This window comes from Bos indicus, chromosome 4 (genome assembly GCF_029378745.1).
Source record: "Bos indicus isolate NIAB-ARS_2022 breed Sahiwal x Tharparkar chromosome 4, NIAB-ARS_B.indTharparkar_mat_pri_1.0, whole genome shotgun sequence".
NCBI lineage: Eukaryota > Metazoa > Chordata > Mammalia > Artiodactyla > Bovidae > Bos > Bos indicus.
The window spans coordinates 23,574,338-23,589,263 of NC_091763.1; the positions used below are offsets into that span (position 1 = coordinate 23,574,338).

At 38.1% G+C, this 14,926-nt stretch overlaps 1 protein-coding gene across 8 annotated transcripts in view; it reads right to left on the bottom strand.

Annotated features, from left to right (window-relative positions):
- The window catches only part of DGKB (diacylglycerol kinase beta), an 870,186-nt gene extending 855,745 nt beyond the window's left edge, over positions 1 to 14,441 (bottom strand). For 5 of the 8 annotated variants that reach the window (XM_019958484.2, XM_019958481.2, XM_019958483.2 and 2 more), the window contains exon 1: positions 13,711 to 14,059. The gene's annotated coding sequence lies outside the window, so the exon portion shown is untranslated. Of the gene's footprint in view, positions 1 to 13,691; positions 14,060 to 14,189 lie in introns of those variants that run through there. The other 3 variants (XM_019958478.2, XM_019958479.2, XM_019958482.2) reach the window with 3 other exon arrangements.
- Positions 14,442 to 14,926: the final 485 nt, after the last annotated feature.

The window sequence follows — 14,926 nt, forward strand, 5'->3', positions numbered from 1 at the left end:
TATGCAGTTACATGTGTCAGCTTACCAGAATTTACCAAATGTAAAATCTAATAGCTTCCCAGTTTGAAAGCCTTCTCAAAAAAAAAAAAAAAAGGCTGTTTTCCCACACAGTTTTAATTTCCTTGTGAAGTTATACTTTTTTCAAATCCCAGAAATAAAATTAATGAGGGCACATACTATACTGAGTTCTAGGCAAAATGACACTCTGGTATTCTTGCCTGGAGAATCCCATAGACAGAGGAGCCTGGTGGGCTACAGTCCATGGGGTCTCAAAAATCAGACATGACTTAGCAATTCAACAACAAGTTTTTTATAGGTCTCAGTTAACCTTACTTATTTATATTGCTTAGGTAAAAGTACATAGGAAAAAAAAAAAAAAAACACTAGAAATTCAAAAGCTTTTTCAGGGACACCCTCAGTCTATGATTTCTGAGACTACATGTAAGTGAAAAGTCCAAATTGCAAAGTACAATTGCAAAGTGTACAGTTATGAATAAATTCACTTGAAGTTAAAGTTGACAGGAATAATATTTCCTCCAGAAAATGCCCTCAGTTATCTCCTTAGTTGAGATCTGCTTCTATGGGAAGACTGGAGGGAGGATGGGGTTATGGGAAAGCAAGAATCTGAACAAGTGACCACCCACACACCAATTGTGCCTGGAAATCACAATGAAAGCTTTCTATAAGAATTTTTCCACATTTTTTCTAATATGTCTGAGAAAACTATTTTTTTTCTGTCATTGGCACATCATCATTTAAATAAAGCTCTGAGAAAGTGTCCTAGCACCGGGGAAAATAGACTAGGTTATTTTCTATTCTCTCCACATCGGTGACCTCTTAGCTTTCTGTTTACTTCCTATAAGCCCTCAAAGTCTCCCTCCTTGTTCTTGTCAAATATTGAAAATAACCCTGATCCTTTTCCCTCCTTATATTCAGGTTCACAACTGAATGCCAATCATCAATCCACAGATAAGTGTCACAAATAAAACAAATGCCTAAATCTAATGTAAGCTGCCAATCTTGGAGAAATAAAGCTCTAATTCCTACCCTCATATAAAAAAAATAATCTCTTCCTGTATGGCAGAAACCAACACAACATTGTAAACCAATTATCTTCCAATTAAAAATTTAAAATTTTTAAAAATTAAAAAAAGATTAATCTCATTCTCTCAAAACAGAATCACATAACTTATATCCAGTTGAGCAAATATATTTATTACTATTATGTTCCAAGGGGAAAACATATGCTAAAGCATAGACAGTTGTTCAGAATCAGTAAAAAATCATGCTGAAAAATGCACAGGGAGGACGTAAGAAATAATGTATTTCAGAGAATGAGGATAAAAACATTGCTGACCCAGGGAGATGCTCTACAAGATAACTCATCGTCCCTAGTCTAGAAAGAGACATTTTCAAAGTTCACTTACATATTCAGTGATTTTTTTTAGGTACCTGTTTTATACCAGCTACTGTTCTAAGCTCTGAGAAATAAAGAGCCTGAGACACAATGGAGAACAAGTAAGATGAGAAAGGAGCTCTGACAGAAAGGGTATTTTAAGCAGCTTAATGTCAAAAGAATACTGGGCTGGAAGAAACAGAGTGGCAACAGACATTCTTGAAGAGATAAAGAGGGGCAGTGTCATGGAGTTTTATCTCCATGTATGCTTAGCCACTCAGTCATATCTAACTCTCTGCAACCTCTAGGACCATAGCCCACCAGGTTCCTCTGTCCATGGGATTCTCCAGGCAAGAATACTGGAGTGGGTTGCCATTTCCTTCTCCATTGAGCAAGGTGGGTGGCAATGGGGAACAAAGTTGAAGTAACTGTGGATATTCATATTTTTTAAAATTAAAACCAAAGTTAATTAAAATATTTAAATGCCAGTACAAAAGAGTAAATGACACAGAGGAAAGGTTACAGATATTCAAGTGTTTCTTAAGGAAATATACATGTGTGGCAGGGTTATGAGAAGGCTGCTGTGGAGAATGGTAAGGAAAATAAAATAGGGAGACTTGAAGAATTAGCAAGATGAGACTAAGATGGGAGATCACAAATTTATTATGGTACTAGTTTTCTTTTTTTTTTTTAATTTTCACTAGCATTCAGTACCCCAAGTGAAAAAGCAAAGCCAGGGTGCTCAATAGAGAAATGGTAGATTTTGTCAGATATAAAAGAAAAGAAAAGAATACAAAGGAATAAAGATCTGGTTGAGCAAAGAGTTATTTATTTAAGTTGTATACTAGGCCTTGCCTGAATAGTATAGAAAAGGTGAATGAGAAAAAAATCATTGGAAGAAAAGAAGGTATGTCAAGGTACCAGAGACTGGTGAGAGGTAGAGACAATTAGGTGATGACTGCTTCATGATTCATTATCTCAAACATGATAAATTTCAGGTAATATCAAGATCCAGACTGGAGTCATTGTCCAGTGGTTAACTTGCAATAGACTGGTATGTTAATGAAGGTAAGGTGGCTAAGGAATTTCTGTAGGGTACTGATTGACTTATCTACCTATATACTTTCATTAATCATTATCAAAATAGGAGATATAAAAAACTGTCATCCAGATTTCTAACTTTGAAAGAGTAATAAAGAAGATGACAGATGATAGCAAAGGCAGTAGGGGATGATAAAAAGCAAAGCAAAATGAAACAATGTATCTCAGATGAACTGTTCTTTATGCCATACCCTGAACTGCTGAAAGGAGTCACACATTGAGTGATAAACAGCAATTTACTACTATCATTATAAATTGATTACTTAAATGCCCCCCAATATAATCCAGATTCTAGATTTCTCTTATCATAAAGTCTCCAGCACTGTCAAAAAACTTTAAACGTTCTCCGCTTTGTACAAATTCTACAAAATAAATTTAAATTCCAGAAATATCCTCAATTTAGCACTACAAAACATGCACACCTACTCAGATTGCTCTTCTCCTCCTTCCTTTCCTCTTTCTTTATAGAGAATGTTACTCGTGGTCCAAGTCACCAATTCAATGCCACATTCTGTGGTATCCATCAAACATCCCTTTAGCTTCTACATTTTAATTATTTCAACATCTCATAGTTATGTAAACATGCTCAAGAATCTCCCACATTAGAAAAGAAAAAGCTTCCTCAAATTTATATGATTCTTCAGAACCAGCCTATCTTTTCTCAAAAGCTTTGTAGACAGACATGTAGAATGAGTCACTCTATCTCCATTTCCTGAGCTCCTACTCAATCCTTAACACATTTTTTATGTGGGCTTCACCCCAATCACACCACTAGCTAAGTAAGATCAGCATTGAGCCCCCTGTGTTCAAATCCAAGGATTTTTTTCTTTTTCCACTCCTCATCTTAACCTCTCAGCAACATCTGGCAGCTATGAATACTTCGTCTTTCTTGTGGGAGGTTTTTCTCTGGTCGTTGGAATACCACAAATCTCTCACTGTTTTCCTCCTCTGTGACGATTCATTTTCCTCTTCACAATCCCATCTACTCCAATACACTCAAAAATATTAGAATTCATCAAGATTTGTTCCCTAAATTAACTTCTTTCTCATTCTACATTATTTTCTCATGAATTGCTATCTATTTCAAAGGAATGAATTACCATCTGTACCACAAAATTTATATATCTCTTTCCCTGTTTGCTGCTCTCATCTCTTTATTCATGTAACCAACTGTTCACTCAAGAGTTGTGCTGGATGAAAGGAATACAGGTTTCCACATGAGGGTAAAAGAATAATGATCTCTTGTGAGTATATCCTTGTGAATACTTTCATTGCCCTTTTATTTGATAAATTCCAAATTTTCCTCAAGACCCAACTCAAACTCTAAATGATCTGTGATTAATTTCTTAGTGTCTTATTTCTTCATCTCCTATAGCAATCAGGTAATCCTCTGCATCTACTTTTATTGCTGCATGCAGACCACGATATTATAACTTCTACATCTATGTGTCTTCCTGCAACACCCAATTTAGAAGCTACTTAATGTTAGGGCCAGATTCTATTTATAATTTTCTTCCCAGAACTTACTAATCTGATGTATGGTAGACGCTTGAAAATTAGAACAACACATTGTGTTCTGGGGTTTTCAAGTATATATTAATAGATACTTCCATAAAGAGGGATTCCGTGATTAAATAAGGTCAGAGAAGTTTGTACTAAATCTCACTCCAAGAGAATCTAACACACACTTGCATCTGAAGAATTGTAAGACATCCTTAATATAGAAAACTATTTAACTTTGCTTAATGTGTAGATGGGCTTCTCAGGTGGCACAGTGGTTAAGAATCTGCCTGCCAATGCAGGAGATGCAGGTTCAATCCCTGGGTCAGGAAGATCCCCAGGAAAAGGAATGGCAATGCACTCCAGTGTTTTTGCCTGGAAAATCCCATGGACAGAGAAGCCTGGCAGGCTACTGTCCATGAGATTGCAAAAAGTCAGGCACAACTGAGCAACTAAACAACGTTTAGATAAGGAAAGCTTTCTTTCCCTTTTCTTCTCTTAAAACACATTGGTATTTCTCAAACAATTTTTCCTTATTTCTTGAGATAGGATTTTAACTTATTAGGATCAGCAAAACAGATGTCAAAGACCCAAGGGTATGGCACGTCCTCTTCACCCACGATACTCATCAACGTATAACTCCTTCAAAAGAGCTCTGACACTCCTTAGCAGAAAAGAAATTTTGATCAACAAAGTACTACCTTTCTCCAATGGCACCCCACTCCAGTACTCTTGCCTGGAAAATCCCATGGACAGAGGAGCCTGGTAGGCTACAGTCCCTGGGGTCGCGAAGAGTCAGACACGACTGAGCGACTTCACTTTCACTTTTCACTTTTCACTTTCACGCATTGGAGAAGGAAATGGCAACCCACTCCAGTGTTCTTGCCTGGAGAATCCCAGGGACGGTGGAGCCTGGTGGGCTGCCGTCTGTGGGGTTGCACAGAGTTAGACATGGCTGAAGCAACTTAGTAGTAGTAGTATACATCAAGTCTAACAGATTCTTAGTGTTTCCTTTTTTTGCAAAGTTATTAATTTCAAGAATTCAACCAATAGAATAGGAAAATTATTACAGCCACATTGAAACCATTCTTTGGGGTTTTTTTTGAAAGTGTGCTTATAAAGATAATACGGGCTTCCCAGGTGGCGCTAAGTGGTAAGGAACCCAGCTGCCAATGGAGGAGATATAAGAGATACAGGTTCAATTCCTGGGTCAGGAAAATCCCCTGGAGGAGGGCATGGCAACCTACTCCAGTATTCTTGCCTGGAGAATCCCATGGACAGAGGAGCCTGGCAGGCTACAGTCCATAGGGTTGCAGAGAGTCTGACATGCCTGAAGTGACTTAGCACACAAAGATAATATAGTTACCTCAACACCAGCTGTGCCACCATGCAGTTATGCAGGTAGTTTGAATGATAGAAGCACTGGTAGCTCCAAAACAGAATCCCCATTTGAAGCTCAAAAATCTTACCACTTTACTCCCACAAAATGCTGTCTAGTACACTTTGGATAGAGCACATTTAAAACCAAGGACCCAAAACAAAACAGCAGCCCTCCCGTGAAAAGCTTCTATGCTTTGCTTTCTTCCATGTGTTATAGGGAAGGAACCTCTACTTGCCAAACAGAAAGTTCTGACATATGGCGTGGCAAATAACATTATATAACAATAAAGGACCCATCCTGGTAATCAGAACTCTTATTAGAAACAACAGGATCACAAAGTGACTCATCAGCTCGTGTGCTCTCTCCCGATTCTAGTAATTTGGGACAAGTGTGGGGAAGTTACAAGTTGTTTATGTGCAGCCCAAAATGACAGGCAAGAGAAGTTACTAAGCAACATTAAGTACTTGCATTTTTCTCATCTTTAAAAGCTGCCACGAGCTGAATAATCCTGTAATATAAAGGTAAAGGGAAAAGCAATGTGGGAGTCATGTTTTTGCCTGAATGAAAATGTTTTGCTCAATAATTCTGAAATTCTGATTCACCATGAGTTCATCTGTCTTGGTTTTAAGGATTATCTCAGGTGTATAATCCCCTTCTATTCACTGTGAACACCAGAAATTTGTTCTATAATGAAAAAGAAAAAAAAGAAAAAAAAGGGAGTGTGAAGGGGAGTAGTTCTTATGGGTCTTGAAACCAGTTTGTCCTCCAGTAAATGGGATCTTTGTTCTCTAGCTTTTTGTTTTTTTTCATAGCATGTATTACAACAATAACAACCACAACAATAAATCATGCCCTGGTGTCTTTGTTTAATGTATCTGCTTCCTGTTTCTCTCTCAATGAAATGAGTTCAGTACTGTAGGAACTTGTCTATTATTTTCCACCGCCTTCCCTGAGTCTGGCCCAGTGCCTGACAAGGACAGTAGCCCCTCCATGACTGAGAGATGAAACAGAATCCAGTGTCATGGTATTGGGAGTTGTGTTTCTTAAGAAGATGGTTTTAATAATTATGTCTACTGAACCTTACATTTCCCAGAAATAGCTGAGTGTTGCTGACAATCTCTACCACATATACTACAAAGAGCAGGCAAGTGAGAATTCCCTAGCTCTTATGTCTTTTGACAGCAGCAAAGGGATTCCTTGGTCAAAAGCCCAGGAAGAACTTTTCCTTATATTCTCTGTCTCAGCAAAACAACTTGCTGAATAAACTACAAACTCATCTTTTGTGCTTGAAGTCTGTTTTCAGGTCAAGGATCCTATAATGCTTTTGCACAGCACCTCTCTTTCTTCCTCTTTCCAGTTCATCTAATTCAAAAGGAGCTGATCTAGGGAGTAATCAGTCTCCTCACAGAAGAGGTCACATTTCCCAGCAGGCTTGGGTATAAACAGCAGAGTAGTCAATATCAATGAAAACAAAATATCATTCTGTGCCTTAAATGAATGATGTATGTGTGTTAGTCGCTCAGTTGTGTCCAACTCTTTGCAACCCCATGGACTGTAGCCTGTCAGGCCTCTCTGCCTGTGGAATCCTCCATGCATGATACTGGAGTGGGATAGCTGTGACTATATTTTTAAGAAGAATGAAATTGAAAGACCTCTTATTATGATTCTAGTTAAGAGGAGGTGAATTAAAATTTTGCCAGCCACTCTATGGGTGGTGTTTACATGTGTTATTTAAATGATCTGGGTTAACTGTTACCATTTTTAATAATTCAATAAAAGCCTTTTGGGAAAAATAAAAAGAAGACTCTCTATAGAGAATGTTGATTATAACGTTTAATAGATTTTATGAGTCATATTTTTAAGAATATAAAACTAAGATAAAAACTACTTTTAGATTTAGATTTTATTTCAAATATTTTCTCTGTTATTGATACTTCATTCTTTACCTGAGACAACATCCCCAAAATTAATAGGAAATAATAAATAACTAATACTTTAAAATATTTATTATGCGCCTTCTGTTCTCAGACCCTTACATGATTAAATCATTTAATTCTATGAAGTGGGTATCATTTTCATTTATCCCTGCTTTTCAAAGAGAAATCTAAAGCATAGAATTTAACTAACTTGCTCAAGGTCATCCAAGTAGTAAAGGTTTGCAGCTAGGCAATTTGAATATAAAATGTAAGTTTTAACCCCTATATCGTAGTGGCTAAGAAGGGAATAATGAAATTCAAATGAGCATTGTTGCATGTTCAGAAATTATACATGGAGTCAACTTCTCCACATCTTCAAGATGAATCATCAAACTATGATATGAGCTAAGATTCTTTCAACTTAATTGTAATTATATTACAAAAGAAGGCCTAGCCACCTCAGTGGGGTAAGCTTATCCAGAGATTAGTCTGCTGACAGAATTTCAAAGAGATTTTAAATAGCTACCGCACTTCTCATTCAGTCTGTCCTTTTCCTGGTTATTATTTAATATTTCATAACTAATTCATGTGGATTAAAAAGAGACTGAAATAGAATCATTTGACCTAAGATGATATTTTTAATAAAAATATTGTATTTTGGAAAGCCTTATGTGATGTCCATCTAGTTCACATTGTTATAATATTTACATACTTACTGAAAGAAATTTTAAAAATCATTTAACAAGTAAAACCCAAATTATCCCATAAACAAAAAATGCTTCTTTTGGAGGAGGAGAAATGGGGATTGATTTTCCCCCCATTATCCAGCTTCCCTTGTGGCTCAGCTGATAAAGAATCCACCCACAATGCAGGAGAACTGGGTTCTATCCCTGGGTTGGAAACATTTCCTGGAGAAGGGAAAGGCTATCCACTCCAGTATTCTTGCTTGGAGAATTCCATGGACTGTACAGTCCATGGGGTCACAAAGAGTTAGACACAACAGAGCAACTTTCACTTTCACTTTCATCCATTTCTTCATTTTTCTCTAGTCGTAGGCAAGTTTCTATCGTCTGGTCACAGATATGACTCAATATTTTTGAGCAATGACTGAATCAAAGCCTCAAGACTTTTCCTCAAAAGAAAAAAAGAGTTCAACAATTTATAAAAAGCACCATTTTGCAACTTTATTGTCCCACAGAGCAAAACATTTTTAATGGATAATTTATTCTAATATTTGTTTTCCCCCTTAAAAATACATTAGTACCATAAACTAGATATCATTAAAAATTTCAATATTATGATTTGGAAATAAGTATGACATCTATCATATCGGAAAACATTATCTCCTATGTTCTAGATATGCAGTTCCAGACAGGGTGAGAAATATCTTGTGAGTAATTTTATAATAATTATGAATTCAGTGTATTAAAATATACTACATGGCTCAGACCTTGCAACTTACAACTGAAAGACTATTCTCTAGCCTTTTTTTGCAAAGGGTAAAGCCTGTGAAGGGCCTCCCTTGTGGCTCACTGATGAAGAATCTGCCTGCCAATAAGATGCCCTGGAGAAGGAAATGGCAACCCACTCCAGTATTCCTGCCTGGAGAATACAGAGGAGCCTGGCAGGCTATAGTCCATAGGGTCGCAAAGAGGCAGACACGACTTAGCGACTGAACAACGACAAAGCCTGTGAAAGGGACTATCTATTTTTTTCATAGAACTGAATTAGAGCTTTGAATTCAGTGTACCAAAAGTGTAACTTATTATTGAACTCCAATAATGTATTAGACACTATCTGCAGCACTGAAGTCCCAGAGATGAAAAAGGCTTGGCTTCCTTAGATAAGATTATTTCAACCTTCTCTGGCATATTCAATTTTAAAGTCAAGCACACATTTCAGTGGAACCATTGAGAAGGACAGTGGGGCCAGTGGTAAAATACAAACAGAATTCAAGAAGGTCATGATACTAGAGCAGAAGATTAAGAGATACAGACGCATCATCACGTAAAACCTAACAGACTGACTGTATCCAGAAAGAAGTTATAGACAGAGATAGCCTTCTCCAGGGGATCTTCCCGACCCAGGGATCAACCCTGGGTCTCCTACACTGCATACAGATTCCTTACCATCTGAGCAACCAGGGAAGCCCAAAAATAGCCATAAGCAGAAACGAAAAAGATGAACAAGTAGCTTGTAACATGCAGGGTCATAACAAACCAGTGATAAGCTTTTGGTTAAAAGCATGGGCTCCAGAGCCAGACTGTCGGGTTCCCATCCCAGCTGGATCCTAATCTCTAACTGTGGCTGGTAAGTCAATTAACCCTCTTGTGCCTCAGTGTTCCCTTTATAAAATGGAAATGATGATGATAATAGGATTATCCCATATGAGTGTTTTCAAGATTTTATGCTCAAGATGCTTAAACAAGCAACTAGCATGTAGGAAGCACACAATAAAAGTTACTGTCACCATTTTTAAAATATGAGGGCAAGAAAGCCAAGGCACCACATTCAAAAATCAAGCCTTGAAACTGACTCTATTCCTAACCTCCACCAGCAGTATCACAAATGACAAAGAAAACAGAAAGAATCGGGGCTGACATCATGAATGTGTTTGCAAAGCCCCATCACCATACAGATCTATGACAACAGCTCAGTAACATCACCTTTCCTTACGGAGCATGTATATTTATACACTTATTTTGAAGATGACAGCTTTTGTGCTCCTTAATCTGTAGTGACTGGCATATTGCCAATAAGAAATAACTGAGTCAAGGACATTGTGTTTCAAATTTAAAATGCAATCCCTGTTACAAGGCAAATTCTTCATTTCCAATTGTTGACTCAGATAATACTTAAAAAAAAAGAATTTCAGCTGTTTAAATTTAGCATGCTGAGAAAGACCAATCTTAAAATATTGTTTGGCATTATGCCCATAACATTTTCATTTTATTCCTTGTTAGTATTTGTCTTCTGTGATGAGACGACAAATGACAGTAATCATGTTATTCTCCTTAACACTTCAAATTTTACCTAAATGAACCATTTTGCTTTTATCCTCACCAGTTAAAGATGGTCTTTCATTTCCTGGCAAATTTTCAGAAGGTGATTATGCAAGAGCCAGTGATATTTCCAAGTACTGTTTTACCTCTTCGGTCATCATCTGGTCTTTCTCCCTACTTTTCTTTGAATCATCATCTTTACTCTTAAACACACATACACGCACACACACGCAAAGGAGATTATCTGAACACAAGGCTACTCTAATTTTTATAATCAGACCTATTTAAGGAGACATTTTGATTCTCTGCTTTATCTGGGTCTTTAAACATCCCCACCCCACACACAGCCCGAAGAGGTTGTTTTTAAAAGTTCCTCAGAGCACAGAATCTAGACAAGGTCTCAGCCCAGCCTCCCACCATGTGATCTCCTTATTTTACTCCCACATTAACTCCATCATCTTTCTTCCCAGCAAAGATGCCCTCGGCTTCATTTTCATGATTCATGAAGCCAGAGCAGAACACTGAAATTGGAATTGTAAAGTACGCCAAATTTGGTTTGGGGGTCAATTTAGGTTCCAATTTAAGCAGATTCAATCTTGGGTATCAGTAAAGCTGAGAGTTCTCTCTTGACTGATATAATTTTTCAAGCACTCTGAGCCCATACCATCTGCAAAACAATAAGTTCATTCCACTTGATCCATGGTAGAGTACTGTTGTAATAAAACAAAGTGACAAAGTGATGAAGAGTTGGAGCTAGTCACACTTGAGGGCTAATCCAAGCCCACCATGTACTAAATATGTTCCTTTGGTAATTTACTTATTCCCTCTGGGGCTGAATTTCTTATAAATGGGAGAGAATGCCATCTCTTACCTGTAGCTCTTATCCCATAAGTGAGAAAACATATTCAAAGTGCTTAACCTTGGGAAGGGCATGACAGGAGAAGGTACAAACGACTTGGTTTAAAATAAATAAAATACAAAGATGTAATACACAGCTCGGGTTATACAGCCAACATTTTATAATTTTTCAACGGAATGCAATCATAACAATACTGAACCACTATGGTATACACTTGAAACGCATACTGTAAATTGACTACAATTATAAAGCAAACAAACAAAGTGCTTAACCTAAGTGCTGCCATTACCGCACTCACCGTAACCAGGAACTTCTGATGGGTTACACAGTGAGAAAACCACCATACATGCAAATAACTTAAGGAGCTATCAAGGAGTTGAACCTACTTCACAGTTAATACCTTAAGGATGAACAGGTGGGTGGGATGCTTACTGGAGGTCATATTTTGTGTTGGTGTTTTGCAAGAGAAAGAAAATGCCATGGATGCAAGAGGAACATTAGGAAGAGGCTTCTCCAACATCTTGTCTAGAGCTTTCTCCAGGCAGGTGCTTCTAAACTAAAGGCATTACTCTTGTAAAGAGAATAATGCTAGAGTACCAAGCATCCATAAGTACAGTTCTATTCCTGAGGCCAGCCAGGAAGAGAAGCACCCAGGAAAGGATATTCTTAAAATATCATTTCAAGCCTAGATATCAACATCACAGTCATGATTGGTAGGCAGAATTAGATTGAGGGACCAGATGATCTTCGTCTGGCTTGTCTGGCCACAACTCTTCCTTCTTTCACGTGTGCAAGGAAAAGCATGAGTCACAGGATACTTGTCTAGTTCAGACTCTGTTCCAAGAAACCTTACCAATGGTTTAAACTTTAAAATAATTATTTTATTCCAAAAATGGCTTTGAAAATCTTCTCGTCAGATATAACACGAGGTTTGTTTACCAATAGGACAACCAAAATACCAAGCAAAGGTATTCCCCAAACTCAATACCACCTGTCTAAGTTTTTTCTTTAAAGAAATCCTGAAGGCCTCCTATTCAATCTAAATTCTTATCAATTTCAACCAGGCTCTCAGGCTGATTTTTATTCTCTTTAGCTAAATTATTGAGGTTCGGGTAATGATTTATTCTAGAGTTATCTGGGAACTACTTATAAACTCACAACAAACATTATTTTAGTCTTTGTATAGATTGTTTTTTCTTTTTTGCTAAAAACTTTAAACACCATCATGCATGCACTATCATAACAAATATATCCCCTGGATTATATTTGACTTTGTGATGTAAGTTTTTTTGCACTGAGAAATTATGCATGTCTGGAATGGATTACCTCCAAAAAGCTGGATATAGCAATAAGAACACAAATATACCTGGAGATCCCTAAGATGCATAAAGTTATTAAATTATATTCAGAATATGTTTATAATAAAACATGATTAGGTGGTTAGAGAAATATTGATAAAACCGAAAACTAAAATATTTGGAGATATTAAAAGAGATATTTCTCTTTTAAAACTATAGTAACATAGTATTGTCTTCAAGGATCCTGTAGCTAAATCTAGTTTTTTTGTGACATATTCTTTCTGCTTGAGAGAGTCCCCTTTTTTTCTCCATTATAAAAATCTAGTCAGTGTAAAAGAGGACCTGGTTAGAAATACCCCAGTGTTCTTAGATTATTCCTGGTTTCCTTTTTGAAAAAGACCTTTCATGTTCTGCTTGTATTCGCATTCATTTGGTCATTTGCTTTACAATGAGCTGACCTGTTTCTACATCCTTTTAAAAGTTGGTTATCTGCAATTTGAGCAACCAGTAGAAGTCATTTTTTTAAAAAAAGTTTTTTAAGCCTCAATTTTTTTGGTTTTTTTTGCCGTGAACACAATGCTGCTTGGATCTAAGTATAAATCCATGTACGTAATAAATCAACACTTAGAAATTTCAAAGAAGGCACCGTTTAGCAAGTGGAAGAGATTATTGCAGTAGTAAGAAAGTGGGGGAATCCTGTACCCACTAAAGAGTACTTGAATGTTTCTCACATCATCAGTGTTGCCTCAGGTTGTTGCCTAGCAATTATTTAAAGATCTACTTCACGTCTTAATAAAGTAAATCAAAGACTCTTGTTTTGTTTGATGGCTTTTGTACAGGTTAGGAATAAGTCTGGAATGAAACTTAATTAACTGGGCATTTGAAAATCTAAGCCAGCCTCCTCACAAATTTTCTGTAGAAAATGCAAGCTGTTATGCATTAGTAACTTTCAGAAGCCCACTCTTGTAAATAAATCTAGAAAACGCATTTACCAGTGTTGTTGCCGAAAATCACCATAAACAGGGTGCTTCCTGCAGACCTACCCGACAAGCAGTGTCCGTAGGTACCTAACTGAGAGTAACTCGGTTACAGCCTAACTAGGACAGAAGTCAAAGAGACAAACCGATTCAATATCTCGTGGAGAATCCAAAGCTCTGCTTTTCTAACTTTCCTCGCCATTTCTGGTCAGCTTCCCTTCCCCCCGCACCACATACCCAGAAGCCACTCAAATTACCAACCGTGTCGAGCTGAACTTACTGCAGTGTGATGCAGGCGAAGGCTGGGCACAGCTCTGAAGCCAGAGCGACTGCTTTTCCGGAGAGGAACCGGGACTCGCCAGCTAACAGGATCCCTTCCAATTCACACGCTCCGCTCAGTCAGAAGGCTCCCTCACAGCTCGGCTTCCCCAGAGGAGTGGAGCTTCAAGAACTCTGCTCACAGCATCTCCTCCTCTCGACTTCCACCCCCCTTCCAGAACACCCAGCCCAGTCTAACTAGTGTCTGAGAGATGGAAATCCACTTCCAGTCAACAACACGGGCTGCCGGCAGCCTCCCGGTTCCTGACAATTTGCAACTCAAAAACCGCGGAGGCTGAAAGCTGGAGGTTTCCGGATCCTCAAAGTCATCTTTGGCAGCCCCCCTCCCCACCCCTCACTCCTCCCACTTCCCTCCTCCTCTACCGCGGCCGCCTCCAGGCTCCCACTAGGTATCACGAATGATTATTTTATTATCCATACCAATAAGCATCAGGAGGAATTTGTCAGAGATGAAATACTTGTTGTCCATGACTAATGCTCTTCTCTCATGTCTTTGAGTCCTTGATTTATAGCGAGATGCGTTGATATTGAAGTGTGTGTGTGTGTGTGTGTGTGTGTAGCGAGGAGGAGGCGATCCACTCAGCGGCTGCAAGCAACAGCCTTGCCTATCTCTGGCTGCCGCTTCTACAGCTGCTGTTGTTACTACTGCTGTTGGAACTCAGGGAAAATGAGACAGGAGACGGTGCTCGACAGCTATTTAACTGCTGGACCAGTTATAAGACAAGGGAGGAGACTGGACAGGTATGAGTGGCTGTCGTTGAAGCACTGAGCTTGATTCACGGCAATTACTACCATTCAGAATACAATTCCCCTCCAACAGGAAAGCTGATACCTGTCTGTCTCTCCCTTCAGCCAACTAAAGTCCTTGATGGGTCATTGTTCATCAATGACCTGCCTAACCCACTTCTAGAAACTGTAGCAGCTGCACACTCTTTCTATATTCAGACTTGGTAACCTGGAAACAGGTGATTGGGGGATGGATGAGGATGAAGAAGGAAAGGATGGGAGAGAGTAGGCAAATATTAAAAGAGTTGTACATATGTCTAACCAATTAGGGCACAGGTAAAAATGAAAGTTTTGAGTTATGTATATAAAATAATGAATTGGGGGGTAATAAAAATATAAGTCAGTAAAAAAAAAAAAAAGCCTGTTTTACA